Source organism: Myotis myotis, unplaced genomic scaffold (assembly GCF_014108235.1).
Source record: "Myotis myotis isolate mMyoMyo1 unplaced genomic scaffold, mMyoMyo1.p scaffold_m19_p_2, whole genome shotgun sequence".
NCBI lineage: Eukaryota > Metazoa > Chordata > Mammalia > Chiroptera > Vespertilionidae > Myotis > Myotis myotis.
Genome location: NW_023416324.1, coordinates 57,819,863 through 57,828,378, shown reverse-complemented (window position 1 = coordinate 57,828,378; position 8,516 = coordinate 57,819,863). Strand labels below are relative to the sequence as shown.

The window sequence follows — 8,516 nt, the reverse complement described above, 5'->3', positions numbered from 1 at the left end:
GGAGCTACATCCCAGCAGCACGGATAATCCCCACCTCTATTCTAAAATACATCCTTCTCACCAGATCACTAATATTTCATGGCCTTTGAATGAATCCTTCTTTATATATTAACAATGTATTTTGCAGAGAAAAATCCAAAGCAATCTCATGTTTCTATAAAATCACCGTACAAGTAAGGTGCTGTGTGCACGTGCACGTGTGTGTATGTGAGGGGGAGGGAGAGAGAGAGAGAGAGAGAGAAACACAATTTACTCTATTATTAGGTGGAATTTCTTTTCTTTTTTTGTTAATCCTCACCTGAGGATATTCCCCCCATTGCGAGATAGAGAGAGAGAGAGAGAGAGAGAGAGAGAGAGAGAGAGAGAGAGAGAGAGAAACATCAATGTGAGAGAGACACATAAACTGTTTGCCTCCTGCATGTGCCTTACCCATGACAGGTAGTGAACTGGCAACCCATATACATGCCCTTGACTTGAAACTGAACTGGAGACCTTTTGTTGCTAACCACTGAGAAACACGGGCCAGGGCAAAGCGGAATTTTTAAAATGCCATATTGAAACGAGTTGCCCTTTCTAGTTGTAACTGAATACTTTCATCCAGAATCTATGATGATGAGTGCCTGTGAGGACTGATGAGCTACTTCTGAGGTTGTAATGAGCACTAGGGGTACAAAATGGAAGCCACAACTATCTTTTGAGTGAGAAAAGAAATAATTTCAAATCAGAACAAATGTCCTAAAGCTGCTCCATTATATCCAGGGATTTGCAAGTTTAACTAGATCTTTCTAGACTTAAATAGTCAAACTACTCAGAGATGACGTCAGTTTTCTCTGAAGAATTTTTGCAGGATAATAAAAGCTACCATATATTCAGAGCTTATCACGTGTACTCAGTGTTACACGGTCTCTTTACAAACCAGTGAATTAGGAGTAAATATGTTCATTTCACAAACAAGGACCTGATGTTTAGAGAGGATAATAAATAACCTGCCCAAGGTTACTCATCTACTAAGTAACAGATGTGGAACACTAACCCACATTCTTCTGACTCCAAATTTATGCAATTAGGAAAAAAAAAAGCCTACATAAATATTTAGAAAAAAAGTAAAAAAAAAAAAAAAAAAACTTCAGGATATTTTTAAATATATCTTTGTTTAGTAATAGCTTTGGATATTGGTACAATAATAACAACAGAAATGATACCTAAAATCTACTCTGTCAGCCTTTTCTACTAGTAAGTAATTTACATGCATAAATTCATTTAATTCTCCCAACACCTTTGGTTCTGGGTCCTATTACCATCTCCATTTTTAATATGACAAAACTGACAAAAGTAAAAGTGTAAACACTCAAATAATAGTTTTGCTTCAATTTTAACCTTCAAAATAGAAGCAAAATTTTGCATTGCTATAATTAGGGTTCATTTTTTTTAGTATGATTTGACTAAAATTATCATAAAACAAAAATAAGTACATTGCCAGTAGAATAACTATATTAAACTGGAGGCCCAGAGCATGAAAATTCATGCATTGGAGGGCGTTGGGGGGGGGGGGGTGGTCCCTTAGCCCAGCCTGCCCCCTCTCACAGTCCAGAAGCCCTCACGGGCAGGAGGTGACCCGACGATCAGGGGAAGGCGATGTCCCATCGCAACCAACAGTTGGACATGCCTCTCTCAATGCTGTTGCTGCTGCTGCTGTTGCTCCATGGCATCTCTGTGCTGTGGTTCATACTCACCATGCTGGGGTTGTGCCCTGGGTTCATGATATCCAAGGCCTGGCCCTGGGGGTTCAGGCCTCCCATTGCTTGCTGCTGCAGAGGGACAGCAGGTCGTAGCCCACTGGCTTGCATGGCGTTCAGATTCAGCAGGCTGGGCTACACTGATGGCCGGGCTGGCTGGCCACTTACTTGGCTGTGTGCAATTTGATGAGAGCTGCCATTAGCTGAGGGTTTGACACGTGCTGCTGCTGGGGGAGCTGGGAGACTTCAGGGTCTGCAGCTGGTCCTACAGGACACCTGGAGAGATGTTCTGAGGTGGCTGCACCTTGGGTCTGCATAGACATCACGGGTTTGGGCATGCCTCACATTGACTGCTGCTGGGGGATGGGTGCTGGCTGCCACTGCCGGAGCTCAGGGGGGCAGAATAACAGGCCCACTGACCTGGTTGGGTCACATTCAGGCCCATGGGGGCCATCTGGCTCTCAGGGGTGACTGTGACTCAGGGGCATACCATTGTTGGTGCTCACCCAGTACAGATGCTGCTGCTGCTGTGCCTCACGTGCAATCTGCCGGGCACCTCCACTGCTGCAGGTGGGCCTGGGTGGGGGCGGTGGTGCTGGCACCTGGTTAATGGGCTTCCCAGTGCAAACTGTGGTTGGGGGCTGAGTTCTGGCCATGCTGGAGAAGCTGGCTAGTGACATGCTCACAGGCAAGGTCTGGGGCAGAGTCAGGGGCTGTGGTGTCCAGGGTGTGGTGGGATGCAGTGTGGGGGGCCAGGGTGGTGCTGAAAGAGGGGAAGGCAGACTTGGCTGAAGAAGGGTGTGGGTGTTGATGTTGGCATCCACTGGCACATGAGCTATACATGCTGCCAGCGGTGCTGTGTCTACTGCTGGCAGAGCTTCTGCTTGATGTTGAGGTAGTAGGGAATGGGGCATGTGTTTTCTTGGCAGTGTTTAGCATGATAGCAGCAAAGGGCCATGAACTGCTTGCACACTCTGCAATCTCCATTGGTCTTGTGCTGGCAGCCCTTGGTGTGCTGCACAACCCACCTCTTCTTCTGGCAGGACGGCTGCGGGCAGTTGGTGTCGCTATACTGGCAGGCATGCCTCAGGGACTGGATGCAGCACTGGATGGCCTGCTGCCACCACTCCCGGAAGCTCCTGAACTGCGGCTCACCCGCCACCCCTGCAGGAGCAGAGGCAACCCTGCCTCCTCTACTTCCACTCCCCCACCTCTTCCACTCTGGCTCCGCAGTGACAGTTACTGCCTCCTCCCCAATGGCTCCCTCGGCGTCAGTGCTGTTTCCTGAGCAGCCAGCAGAAGAGCTCTCAAGACCCTCTCCTGCCCCTGCCCAGACTTGCCAAGAAACAGGCTGCTTTGGAGCCAACTTTTATTGTACTTGCCATGGCGATGAAGCAAGCACTCCATCAGGCCGCTCATGCTGCCCTCTCTCAGTGACCAACCCCCTGGGACTGGAGGACTCTTGCGGGGCTGAGAGGACTGGGTGCCGCCATCTTTGTGACAGAGTGACAGTTAATTTTCATATTACTTTTTTATTAGATAGAACAGTGGTCAGCAAACAGCGGCTCGCGAGCCACATGTGGCTCTTTGGCCCCGTGGCATGGGCCACGAAGTTTCATTCGCACTGTACGTGCGTGCCCGCACATGGTATTTTGTGGAAGAGCCACACTCTAGGGGCCAGTTTGCTGACCACTGAGATAGGATGTGTCTTACTGAGTAAGATAAAACAGCATTTAGAGCCAATAGTGAAATCCCCTTTCTCTCCTGAAATCTTGAGAAGAATGTAAGCCAATGAGAAGTAGGAGAGGGTCTCCACTTCAGTTCTGACCTGACAGCTGGAGGATCTGCAGTGTGAGATGGCTTTCTTTGGTAGAAGGAATATGTGGGAGGAGAGAAGGAGAAAAATGGAAAAGACCTATGCTCTGTTTTTGTTCCTCACTTCCATTTGTCGTATCAGATCCTTGTTCTGTGATGAGGGTCTGCAAGTCTGTCTCTCTCTGAGAGAAGAGGTAAGGACCTGAGCAGCCTGAGGGCTCTATGACTCTAGGTCCCAGAGACCCTGAGGAGATAATGTTAAGACCATGAGTATCTTGACCCTAATATCAAAGAAGAAGGCAGGCCAGGGCTGAGTCAATGAAACCATTTCTAATTTTTTATGTTTCCCAGGTAACCAAGGAATGGGTCTTTTTTCATTTCATACATGCCAGGCATTAAAAAGCACCAAGTACTTGAGCAATGTGAATGCATTACGCAGACACGTATAAATTACAGGAGTTATCCTAGAAATCACTCCGTAATAGAATGTAAGTGACATAACTAAAGCTAGAGAAAGGAGCAGATAGTGTTTGGTCCCACAGTTCTAAAAGGGCAGGTAAGTATGACTGGGGCCCAGAGTAATTAAGGCTGGTAATTAAGGCAGGCCCAGAATTGGTGTGTGTGTGTGTGTGTGTGTGTGTGAGAGAGAGAGATTTTTAAAAAAATAAGAAATCAGGAGTAATCACTAGTTAGCAAAAAAGTAACTGGAGTAGTCACCAGTTAACAAAACATCTAGGTAAGTTCTAATTTACAAAGCAGTTCATGGTACATGAAAAGAGAGTAAGAAAAAAAAATAGACCAGAAGCAAAATACAGATAAGAACTCAATAGAAGTGAATTTCAGAATATATGGAACAAGGTAGATGATTCCAAATAAAAGAAAAAAAAAAACCTGCTCAGAAATGTGAATTATTTTCAGCATCGTTGGTCCTGTCCTTTCTTCCAGGAAGGATTTACCCAAAGGCTTCCGGGCCCCTTCTGGCCACAATTAACCCTGAGGCCACCCACAGGCAGTAGGTGCTATAAAGTCAGGCAGAGATCAGACATCTGTGAAAGAGAATCAGAGCTCATCTATGTCATGCCTAAAAATGCCCTTTCCCCCTTCTGCCTTCCCCAACTCTAGGTCACACTTTTCACACCACAGCTGATTGCACAATTCAGTCTGCCTAGGGCAGTAGTTGGCAAACCGCAGCTCACGAGCCACATGCGGCTCTTTGGCCCCTTGAGTGTGGCTCTTCCACAAAATACCACGTGTGGGCGTGCACGTACAGTGTGAAGTTGATTTAAAATTTTAAGTAAAGTTTATTAAGTTAATTTTAGGGAACGTTGTGGAGTGAAAGAAGATGTAGTGTCGAGGATTGAGAAAGGTGTGTTGAGATGGTTTGGACATATAGAGAGGATGAACAAAAGGAGATAGACGAAACAAGTATACAAGACGAGTGTGGATGGGAGAGTTGGAAGGGGTCGACCTCAGTGAACGTATCTCAATCAGATTGAGGATGTTTTTAGCAAAGGCCAGCTTAGGAGTACCCTAATTAAGTTAATAACAATGTACCTACTTATATAGTTTAAGTTTAAAAAATTTGGCTCTCAAAAGAAATTTCAATCGTTGTGCTGTTGATATTTGGCTCTGTTGACTAATGAGTTTGCCGACCACTGGCCTAGGGCAATGGTACACGCCCTCCTCTGCATCCTGCACCAACCTCCAGAATTTGTTTGTTTGCTTCTTACCTTCCTCCCATCCTTCCTTCCTATGGAATAAGACATGGTTTCCATGACAACAGGAACTACTTTTGGGTACTCCATAAATATTCGCATTGACTGAATGTATTCATTCATGTATTCAGGAAATACAGTTTGCACACTTCAGCTCTCTGTGCTTTATTATTTTCTCCTCCATGTAAAAGTAGGAAAAAACAAGTCTACCCCAGGTTATGGTGAGGGCTTATTGGGATAAAATAAGCAAAGTGCTTAGCACAGGTTAAGCATTATGGAAGGTTTGCCATCGTAATGATTATCACTACAGGTTGCCGATCAAATGGGTATGAGATCCAGCCCCACAGTCTTGCTACAGTTCCTTCCTCACTCTCATTGATCAGTCATGCAGGCCCAAAGGTAGAAGACCTGTAGGAACTGAGGGGTTGCTGTTGAACAGAAAGGACAGATAGACAGGTCCTAACACCAGAAAGCAACTTTATCACCGAGACAGGATGTTGTCGATTTGCTTGGCTTTATCTTTCGGATCAGACATTGAAGTTTTACATAGTATCTGTGAATATAATAAGCAATCCCAGCATGCCCTGCCTGGCAGAAATAGTCATTAAGAACACCTGGCTCAGGTGGAGGGCACCAAGTGTGCAGAGAAACAGCTGATTCCAACAGGCAGACGTGATGTTGGGAACATTAAGTTGGGCATAGTCGAGCTATTCCTAAAGCTATTCCTGTAATATGCCCAGTCTTCCTTCCCACTTCATGTTGCCCTGAACTCAGTTATGTTCCTCTGAATGTTTTGCTTTTGGTGGCATAAGACTGGTACATGAGGCTTCTCTTTTTTTTTTTCTTTTTGCTCAATCCCTCCACCACCACCCTTACCTAGCCCCCACCTCCCCAGCTGTCAGCCTGCTCTCTTATGTATGAATCTGTCACTATTTTGCTTGTTAGTTCATTTTGTTCAATAGCGTGGTTATTGCCAGGTGGTGGGGGGAAGGGAGGAAGGAGTGGAGGGTATCGGGGGTATAAATGATGATGGACAGAAACTTGACTTGGGTGGTGACACACAAGACAGTGTACACATGATGTGTTGTAGAATTGTGCATCTGAAACTTGTTTACTATTGTTCACCAATGTCACCCTAATAAATTCAATAAAAACAGAGAAAAAGACTTCTTTACTATGAGGACACCTCTCACTTGACAAAATTCATTGCTGCAGGTCTGATGACTGAGACGCAAGATATCAGGTTTCTTTCACTCTGCCTTAGAGATCCCTACAAGATTTTGCCATAAGATCCCACTCCTGAAACTGCTACCCGTTCTTTGTTTGTCCTAATTACAGTTAATCCAACTCTGTTTCACTTCCTTATTGGACCCAAGACCCTGCTTTATCACATGTGACTCACAGAAAAAGTAAGATTACCTTGTAGCCCTACCTGAATATCATACAAAACAATTACACATGAATTATTTAATTAATGGTCAGCTAAAAAAGGTGTTAATCACACAAAGGGATCTGGAAAAAGAAAGTATGTGTAAGCAATACAAAAGATTTAGACATTTTCAAGATAAGTAAAAATGTGTACTATGTTTACTCTCTGTATACTGTGATTTTTATAATTACATAGCAGTATAATTACATAGGAATTCAATTTTTTTCTTGGTGACATTGTTATTTTACAATGTCACTTTAAAAAAGAAATAGAAGTGTATTAAAGTAAGAAAAGATGGAGATGAATTTCTTATTATTTAAGCTCTGTAAAATTCTAAGAAGAGTGAAGCAAAAAGAGTGACCTGCACCTAGCCTGACTGAGGAGTTCTTAAGTATGAAAATAGCTTCTGCATCTCCTTCTCAATGCTTTCATACTGAAAATGAGGTGTTTCTGAGTGGAGAGAGAGTTTAAAGTCTCAGGTCTCTGATAGAGAAAGCTTTCCTCTCTCTTGACAGCTTAACCCCAGAAGCAGGATGTTATAGCCGTGGATCTCATAAAACAAAAGCACTAAATGCAGTGCTAGCTGAGTTTGGGCATCCTCACATCACTCCCCATCCAAGGATTTCATTTAAAATAAAGTCCAAATGATATCTTTAGCAATTGTAGAAAATAGAAGGGAGAAAGGCTATTTGACCTTATTCTTTGAGTGAGATAGAAAGAAATCTCCTCTTTCAAACTGCATTAACTTTTGTCAAGTACCCAGAATCCTTTTAATAAATTGTTTCTTTCCAATGACCAGAAAGAGTTAAGATACCTCTAAATGGCAAGCAGTTCTTAACATTGTGGGCAGAAATATGAAGTACAACAGTTAATGCAGAAGTGGGTCAATTATCCAACAAATTCAGTGATAAATATCACCTCATAACATGTACTTACCTATCTATATAACCTATATAATAAACCTACATAATAAAGAAGTAATATGCAAATTGACCCCCATGCCCTCACATCACAAGATGGCCGCCACCAGTCGTCACAAGATGGCCAGCAGTCCCGGATTGTGAGATGGATGTCCAACTGCAGGTTTAGGCCCAATCCTCAGGATGGGAAATCCACCAAGGGGTCCAGGATTGGAGAGGGTGCAAACTAGGCTGAAGGTACCCCACCCCCATGCATGAATTTTTTCCACCGGGCCTCTAGTACATATATAAAAGCCAAGTGACCGGAACAATGGAACGACTGGAGTGACCAGTCCCTATGACACTCACTGCAACAGCCGACCAGTCTGATAGAAGCCCTAATTTTCCCCTCCCAACCTCCTGTATCCCCCCCCCCCACCAGCCTGGCTCTGATCGGCCCCCATCGGGGCAGGCAGCCAGACCCCACCTATGCACAAATCCATGCCCGGTCCTCTAATTAAAACAATAATGGGCCCAATAACAACACAAAAGGACCTGAAACATAAAACCAATGATTATTGAAAACAAAATGACACAGTAAAAAGAACTATAAAAAAAAATCTACAAGTGCATTATTTCCATTATGATGCACTCAGAAGTTATACACATTCATTTCTTTTATCTTTTCTGGGGTGTCCCTTCCACTCCTTTGAAATGTAGAGGGCAAAGGAGACCTGGACACTAACCTGTCTTAGGAGGAATAGAGGAATGAAGGTCATTGATGGTCAACTCTGTGGACACAACCAAACATTGCTTCTCCCACTTTGGTGGTCAACCTACTTCTTATAATCTGAAATGATTAGCTGTGATGACATCTAGTTATACCCTGATTATATCAAGTCCTTTCTATAAACCCATCTTT

General features: G+C 44.0%; 1 pseudogene; it reads right to left on the bottom strand.

The window, feature by feature from the left end:
• Positions 1-1,671: 1,671 nt before the first annotated feature.
• Positions 1,672-5,389, bottom strand: LOC118675534 (annotated as a pseudogene).
• Between the last annotated feature and the right edge of the window lie 3,127 nt (positions 5,390-8,516).